This window comes from Lactuca virosa, chromosome 4, assembly GCF_052849685.1.
Source record: "Lactuca virosa cultivar CGN04683 chromosome 4, Lactuca_virosa_CGN04683_v6, whole genome shotgun sequence".
Taxonomy (NCBI): Eukaryota; Viridiplantae; Streptophyta; class Magnoliopsida; order Asterales; family Asteraceae; genus Lactuca; species Lactuca virosa.
Genome location: NC_136429.1, coordinates 152,391,085 through 152,399,630, shown reverse-complemented (window position 1 = coordinate 152,399,630; position 8,546 = coordinate 152,391,085).

The window sequence follows — 8,546 nt, the reverse complement described above, 5'->3', positions numbered from 1 at the left end:
GCAGAAGTCCTATGAGGACTACTATCCTTTTGAAATGTATCAAGATTTGATGGAAAAATACCATCAAAGTGATCGGCAGGATAGGTATGAGATCATTTCCTCCATGATCACAACCAAAATGAAGGATGGTGAACCCATCACGGCCCACTTGCAGAAGATGCAAAGATTTGTGGACCGCTTACTTAAATTGAATGCCAATTTTGATGAAGAGTTGGCCATAGATATTATTCTACACTCTTTACCTTCTTGTTATGATCAGTTTTGCATGACTTATCATATGAACAAGGAGGAGGTCACTCTTAGCAAGCTTCAAGGCCTTCTAAGAACTGCAGAAAGCAACCTGAAAGGCAAGTCGGTTGTGTCTACTCCTACTACTACTACTTCTGCCCCTGTTCTAGCAATTGGACATGGAAGGGAAAGAAGAGGAAGGCTCCCTACAAGAGCCGCAAGGGAAAGTCTCTTGATGGATCCTCTTCCAGTGGGACCAAAACTGGTTCTGCTAATCCCTCTTCCAATCCGAAGGAAGCAGAGTGCTTCCACTGTCATGAAAAAGGGCACTGGAAACGAAGCTGCCCCAAGTACTTGCAGGACATAAAGGATGGAAATATCAAGCCCTCCTTTGCAGGTATTTATACTATTCAATCTAATAACTCATCACATGCTAATTCTTGGGTCCTTGATACAGGTTGTGGTATTCAAATTTGTTCTGATTTGAAGGGACTAAAAAGAAGTAGGGATGTGGAGCATGGGAAGATAAACTTAATCATGGGAAATAGGAAAGTGTCGCTTGTGACCAAGATTGGAGTTTATTCTTTATTGCTTAGTAATGGTTTAAATTTAGATTTGAATAATTGTTGTTACTTGGCCGATATGGCGAGAAATATCATTTCCTTTCACAGTTTGTATAAACAAGGTTTTACCTTTTCTTTTAATAATGAAAATGGTGGTATTTATGCTTATTGTAATGGTGTTTTTTATTTTGAAGCATTACCTTGCAATGGTATATATGAAACTGTGATGGTTGTAGATAACTTAGGAAATAATGTGTTGAATATTGATTCGTCCAATGATTTGGACAAGGCATGCTTGTGGCATTGTCGTCTTGGACATGTCAACAAGAAGCGTATAGCTCAACTCCAAAAGGATGGAGTCTTGGAGTCGTTCGACTTGAAGTCGAATGACACTTGCGAATCTTGTTTACTTGGAAAGATGACCAAGTCACCCTTCACTGGTACTTGTGAAAGGGGTGAAGGTCTGTTGGATCTCATACACACTGATGTGTGTGGACCATTCAGAACCGCCACAAGGGATGCTAACCGTTTCTATGTGACTTTTACTGATGATTATAGTAGATATGGGTATATTTACTTAATCAAGCATAAGTCGGAAACTTTTGAAAAGTTCAAGGAGTTTAAGCAAGAAGTGGAGAATCAATTGGGTAGGAAGATAAAGATGTTACGATCCGATCGAGGAGGAGAGTATCTTAGTATCGAGTTCCTAGACTATCTTAAGGAATGTGGAATTGTTTCACAATTGACGCCACCTAGGACACCATAGCTTAATGGTGTGTCTGAAAGGCGCAATCGAACCTTGCTAGACATGGTTCGTTCCATGATGAGTCGAGATTCGTTACCTATCTCGTTCTGGGGGTATGCCTTAGATACTGCCGCCCATATCCTTAATCTATTCCCTACCAAAAAGGTTTCCAAAACACCTCACGAGATGTGGACAGGGAAAGTTCCCACATTAGACCACATCAAAGTTTGGGGTTGGGAGGCTTTTGTGAGAAAAGAAACTCACGATAAGCTCGAACCTCTAAATGAGCGATGTATTTTCATCGGCTACCCACAGAAGTCCTTTGGATATCTCTTCTATAGACCAAGTGACAATGTTGTCTTCGTTGCAAGGAGAGCAGTCTTTCGCGAGAGAGAACTCATAGGCCAAGGAAACAGTGGGAGGCAAATTGACCTTGAAGAGCTTCAAGAATCAAGTGGTTAAGGAACCTCAAACACTAGCAATCGACCTGAGGATTAAACTCTAGTTGATCCAATTGACGAGTCCGTACCTCTGAGGCGCTCCAGTAGAGTTAGAAATACACCTGAGTTTTATGGTTTCCATATTACTACTGAAGGTGATACATTTATCAGTGATAGCACACTGGTAAATTTGGATGAACCTAACAATTACAAGGAAGCCATGGCAGGCGCCGAGTCTGCAAAGTGGAAAGAGGCTATGGATAGCGAGATTCGGTCCATGTATGACAATCAAGTTTGGAACTTGGTTGACAATGTGTTGGGTCGTAAGACAATCGGGTGCAAATGGATCTTCAAGAAGAAGACTGACATGGACGGGAAAGTACACACATATAAAGCGCGACTGGTTGTGAAGGGCTTTACTCAAACTCTGGGAGTTGACTATGATGAGACCTTATCACCAGTAGCGAAGATTAAATCTATAAGGGTTATGTTGGCCATAGCTGCATTTCATGATTATGAAATATGACAAATGGATGTCAAAACCGCTTTCCTTAATTGAAAGTTGGCTGAAGATGTTTACATGAGTCAGCCAGAGGGTTTTGTCAATGCAAAGTACCCTAATAGAGTGTGTAAGCTTGAGAAATCCATTTATGGATTGAAACAAGCATCTCGCAGATGGAATCTTTGTTTTGATGAGAAAGTCAAAGAGTTTGGATTTTCGAGAAGCGAGGATGAGTCCGGTGTATATGTCAAAGCTAGTGGGAGTATAGTGAGCTTTCTGGTATCGTATGTAGATGACATACTGCTCATAGAAAACGACATCCCAACCTTGCAGGAGGTTAAGTCTTGGTGTGTGAAGTGTTTCGCTATGAAGGACCTTGGGGAAGCTGCTTACATCCTAGGGATAAGGATATTGAGAAACAGGAGTAAAAGACTAATAGGACTTAGTCAAAGTACATACTTGGACAAGGTGTTGAAGTGTTTCAGCATGGAGAAATCCAAGAAAGGTGACTTACCTATCCAAGGCAATGCCAAACTAAGTAAGACTCAGAGTCCGAGTACAGAGGCTGAGATAGCAGAGATGAGTCGAATACCATATGCTTCCGCAGTTGGCTCGATCATGTATGTTATGACTGTTGGATTAATGTCTAAGTCCATAACTATATTTGGTATGTACTTGACCCGACCCGGCATGGTCCATTTGGGTTGCACTTCACCGGCACAATTTATATGGATAGTCTTTTGAGAATAGTATATTTATGATTTATATTAATATATTATAAGTTCTAATATATTAATATGGAATCATATTATTTAATTAGTATTGATCAAGAATTAATTTAGAATTAATTAAGTGATCAAAAAGAACTAATTAAATATGGACTCTTATATATATGGAATGGACCAAGTTCATTTAGGTTGGGCTAAGCTTTCATGGATGGTCCATGGAGCTTTTAACCCATGGATCCTATGTAAATGAAAGGTCATGGGTATTAGGGTTTACATGGATGTAACCATAATCCTCCATAATATATAAAGGGGTCCTTGGCTCACAAAATTGACAACAAGTGTGTGAAAATAAGAGTGGGCCGATTTTATTGTGCATACATATTCTCTCAAGTTCTTCCAAGGTGTTTTGGTGATTTGTGATTCCATTTGAGGCTTCCACACTATTGGGGCTAAGCTCTTAAAGCTTGAAGACATCAAGCTACATCAAAAGGTATGTCATCTAACTAGAACTTTGTAGTATAGGTGCTTCATAATATGCTAGTTAGGATGAAACCTTGGAATAGTTAATATTTGCATGTATAATAGAGAAAAAACATAGATCCAAGGTTTATAGGGTTGCATGTACACCATAGGAGTGTTAGAATGCTCAAAACCCAACAGTGGTATCAGAGCCATGGGTTGTTTTCTGTTATATTGATGCAAATGTTTTATTTTCAAGTTGAAAAAAAAAGGAAAAAAAAAATGACATTTGTCAAATTTTAAGATAATTACTTGTTTTGTGAAAAACGAATTATTTGTAAAATTTGAATCATTTGTTATATGAGTTGAATTAGGTCAAATTTAGTAAAAGATAAAATGATATGATTATTTTATTAGTTTTAAAAGTTTGATCTAAATGTTTTAAGGAGTTACATATTTTGTCATAAAATTTTAGAGCTCAAAAGTTTTTTTAAAGTTGTGATCTTAAGGGTTCTTGAAACTTCCATAAGTTATGGATATGAAAGTTTTTTTTTAAAAAAAAAATTTGATTCAAGGTTTTTATGGAGTTACAAAATTTGGTGTTAATGTTTTAAAGAATTCCATAACTTGTTCTTAAGTTATGGAACATGGAAAGTTTCATCATAAAACACCATTAATTCCATAAGTTATGGAATCCAAAGGTTTTCAAGAATTACAAAACTTGCCCTCAAGTTTTGGAATTTGAGAAAAGTTTTTTATGAAAAAAAAAAGAATTGAATTCTAAAACTCTTGGGTTCATAACTTAAACAATTAATTAAATGGTTTTAATTTTGAGTTTAATAATTGGAATTATGATGTTTTGTTGAATAGTTCAAATTAACTCTTATGGACTTTATTAATAGTTAATTAAAGCGTTTAATTAAAAGAGTATTATTAATCCATAAATATATGGTTTGAGTTTAATTATATTAAAAGTCTAGTTTAATTAATAGATTAAACCACCAAGTATTTTAAATGTCTAAAATACACCCTTATACTATTATAATATTAAAAGTTTAATATATTATATGTATAAGAGCAAGTCGTCTTACCATTAGTAGGCCTCATTCATGAAGCCGGTCTATAAGGGGGGGTATAAGGTTACTGTCTATAAAATGGCAGTTTAATGGGTGTCCACTTTCACTCACCGCTTCCTTGACCGGTGGAGGGTCGTTAGCCGAACAGGTAGGACAAGGACTATAATTCTCCTTTCATTATAAGTATAATGATAAATACTAAGTAACTAAACACAAATAAATTCCCAATCTTAGTTACTTAGGAAAATGTGAATAAGGTGATAATCCATGAAATTACACTTTGCACTTTGTTTAAGCTGTTAGTGGAGCGTGTGTGGTTAACCGGCATACTAACCTGGACTTAACAAGGTAGGCAAAGGGTAACTTAATGTTTATCATAGTATCGTTGGAGCGTGTGTGGTTAACCGGCACATCGATTGAGGGGTAAATATTAAGGGTACCAAGTATATTTGCATGGTTACTTCACACCTTGTTTTGTGATCCTCGGCATCCCAGTCACAAAACCTGAAGGGCACACTCGAGATTGAAACATGCCATTGAAAAGTTCAATGAATCTCAAAAGAATCTACGAGTTTCAAAACCAATTAAAACCTAATAATACATTTCGTTTATCTTGGTGGAAATTGGTGAATCGTCATTCACCTACCTTCAAATATTTTATAGCTTGGATTACGGCATCCCTCTTCCAAGTTATAAAATAGTTTGTTGGGTCCTAGCCTTAATATATCATATTGGTTGTTATATTAAGGACTTAAATCAACTTTACGTGAATTTCTCCCATTGTTGATGTCTGGTTTAGACAACAATGATCTTCCCAAACCAAGCTTTCCTAATGAATATGACTTCCCGAGTTTGGCTCATGGAAGTCATACTTCTCTTCCTCCACCTCCTCCAATTATTCTCCCTAACCCACAAGTTCAAGGTCACTCAAGCCCTAATGGCAAGCAAGGTCTATGTGTGATCACATCTTAGAGATGAAGTCACATATTGACAAGACGGGAGAGTTGGGTGTCAAAGTATTGAGAAAGTTGGATGTTCAATCACTTTCTAAGTCACATAGTGAGTTCCTTTGGGACTACTATGAAACAGACTATGACATGAACCTTAATGATCATATCTATTTGCTTGGTGCTGCTGAATCAGCAATGATTTGGAACGATAGTAAAGCAAATTTGATTAGAAGATCAACTTCCCAAAAACTTTATGGACAGTGACAATGGTGACACTGGAAATCCAGAAAAAGCATTCTCTTCCCAATGGAAAGGGATTGGCCATATTCAACCCGGTTGACCAAATGGTAAAGAGAAAGGCTAAGTCTGAGATAGTCCCATTACCAAAGGGTCCATATGTTTATTTTGCCAAAGGAAGGGGCGTTGATTGCAAAGCTGCCAAATTTACCTAAGGATGTTAAAGTCAATAAGTTTGACTCTACATCAGGTAGAGCCCATTATCTAACTCTGGTAAGTTCTATTCTGAGATCCTCATTACATGATGTGACTGGGTCACATGTTGATGTTTTAAGAATCAAAGAATAGAGAGAAATCTTAAAGGAAGTATATGCTGATTCTGATCGTGAAGGTGGATTTCGATCGCATCAGAATTTTGAGCAGTTGCTTAAGAAGTTATGATATATTGCTAAGGAATAGATAACAACAATTTTCCATGTGGATTGTAAGGATAAGTTTTTCCGCAAAGTTTTAAAATAAAAGAAAATTGTTTAATTTTATTTATTTGAAGTATCCTTACAATGGCATTTGTGGAAAATTGTTGCTTATATGATTCCACTGACAGCAATATTGGAAAATGGATTTGATTCTTTCATTTGTGGTAGTGTCTAAATTTACCAAATCAAGAAAGTTCCTCATCGCCCAAGTTTCAATTGGACCGAAACTTGGAATCATGCAAGTTGAATAGTATGATGAATGAGAACTTTCAAGCATTGGAAAATCAAGACTAATTACTTGTTCACATGGATGTGTGAGTCAAGTGAAGGACTAAAGGGATCGAGTACACATTCTTGTGCACTGGTCATGTCCACCACAAAGCTCGTTAAGACTATTTGATTTACTAAAGTTTAGTAAATATGGTTATACTTACAAGTTTAAGTATAATTCTAAAACATTGGAAAAGTCTCAATGTATGGCAGAACGAATGGGAAGAATCAAATTAGGCAGAAAGATAAAAGTTTCTCAAATCTGAAAAGATGGGAGAGTACTTTAGTATCATGTTTGTGATCATCTTAATGATTTAGAAATCATATCACAATTAGTCCTCTAAAGGTCATCTTAGTGCATTCTTATGACTAAGAAGAGGAGTCATGAATTTTTGAAATGGTTAGATCAGGAAAATGAGTCATACTTCGTTCCAAAACAATTCTTAGAGTCATACTCCAAGATTGTAACTTGAGTGACATATCTTAAAGAAAGGTTTAAAACACTTGTCAAATGTAAGAGTAAAAGTGTCCTACTCTTGTACATTTGAAATTGGTAAGTTGTGATGTTTTGGATAAAACAAAGACCAACTAAGGCCAATTGTGTGAAGTGTTTGTCTTGATAAAGAATCCGCACTATCTCTTGAATATTTGGCAAGATAGTCTTATATGTCAAGAGGATAGTGGGAGTCTTAAAGATCCTAAAAAGAATTTCAAGAACTAATCAAGAATAAAACCTGAGGTTCTTCACTAGCACACGACTTGAGGTTTATAACCTATCGTGTTGACATATTCTGTGCCCATTCCAGTTAAAGTTGGCTTTGCATAGGAGTTCTGAAAGTTCTCAATTGGTTGCATAACAACTTGGAAGCAATGGCAGGCCCTGTACTGCCAGGTGGCAAGAAGTTAAGATTGCATAAGTTCAGTCCATATGAGTTTGGATTTGTCATTATCCTTGTCTTGTGACTATGGTTTTGACGATTCACATGGATAAGAACACATACACCATAAAATCTAAGGGTTATAAGGTTTCTCTCCGATTCATGAAAATGATGGTGAGGAAACACTTCCACCAAGTAGATTTGAAGCATATGGCAAAAGGTCTAAACAATTGAGACTATGATTACGGCATCCCTTTTCATAGTTCTAAAATTGTTTAGACACACATGCATGCTATCTAAGGAAAGGTGTATGATTTTGATAAAGTTTTATCAAAGCATCTCGTATCAGAAATCTGAACTTTAGTAAGAAAGTCAATAAAGTATTGATTTCTAGAAATACAGCTGATTTCTGAGTACATGTCAAAGCTAGTGGGAGCATAAGTGTTATGCTAATAATCATCATGTTAGTGGGAGCATGATAATTATTGTTAGTGTTGCAAGTTAGCAATGTTAATTATAGAAAACAAAAGTTTCAATTCGTGAGGCTGTAGGGATTGAAAAAGTTGTTTTGCTATAATTAAGGGAGAGGATATACTTCATTTCAGTTCTAAAGGCTTAGATTGAGACCTTAATCATCTTTAGTCAAGAATATATATATATATATATATATATATATATATATATATATTTCATGTTGGATTGGTTCAACTTAAGGAAATTCTATATATTGCGTTCTCAAAATTGGATTATGATTACGGCATCCCTCTTCACAGTCAAATTTTGAAAACATGGCAAATAAAAATATTGTAGCAAAAGACTGGTCTAGAATCATGTCTTTATGTGAGACATCATGAATCGTGTACCATTTGCTTTGGGTACAGGATCGATTACATGTGCTATAATATTTGTCATTTCTAAATTTTTCCAAATGCCCAGAGGCATTAAGAAGGGAAAAGGTCTAGAATTGGATATGACTAAAATGATTAAGCAATTG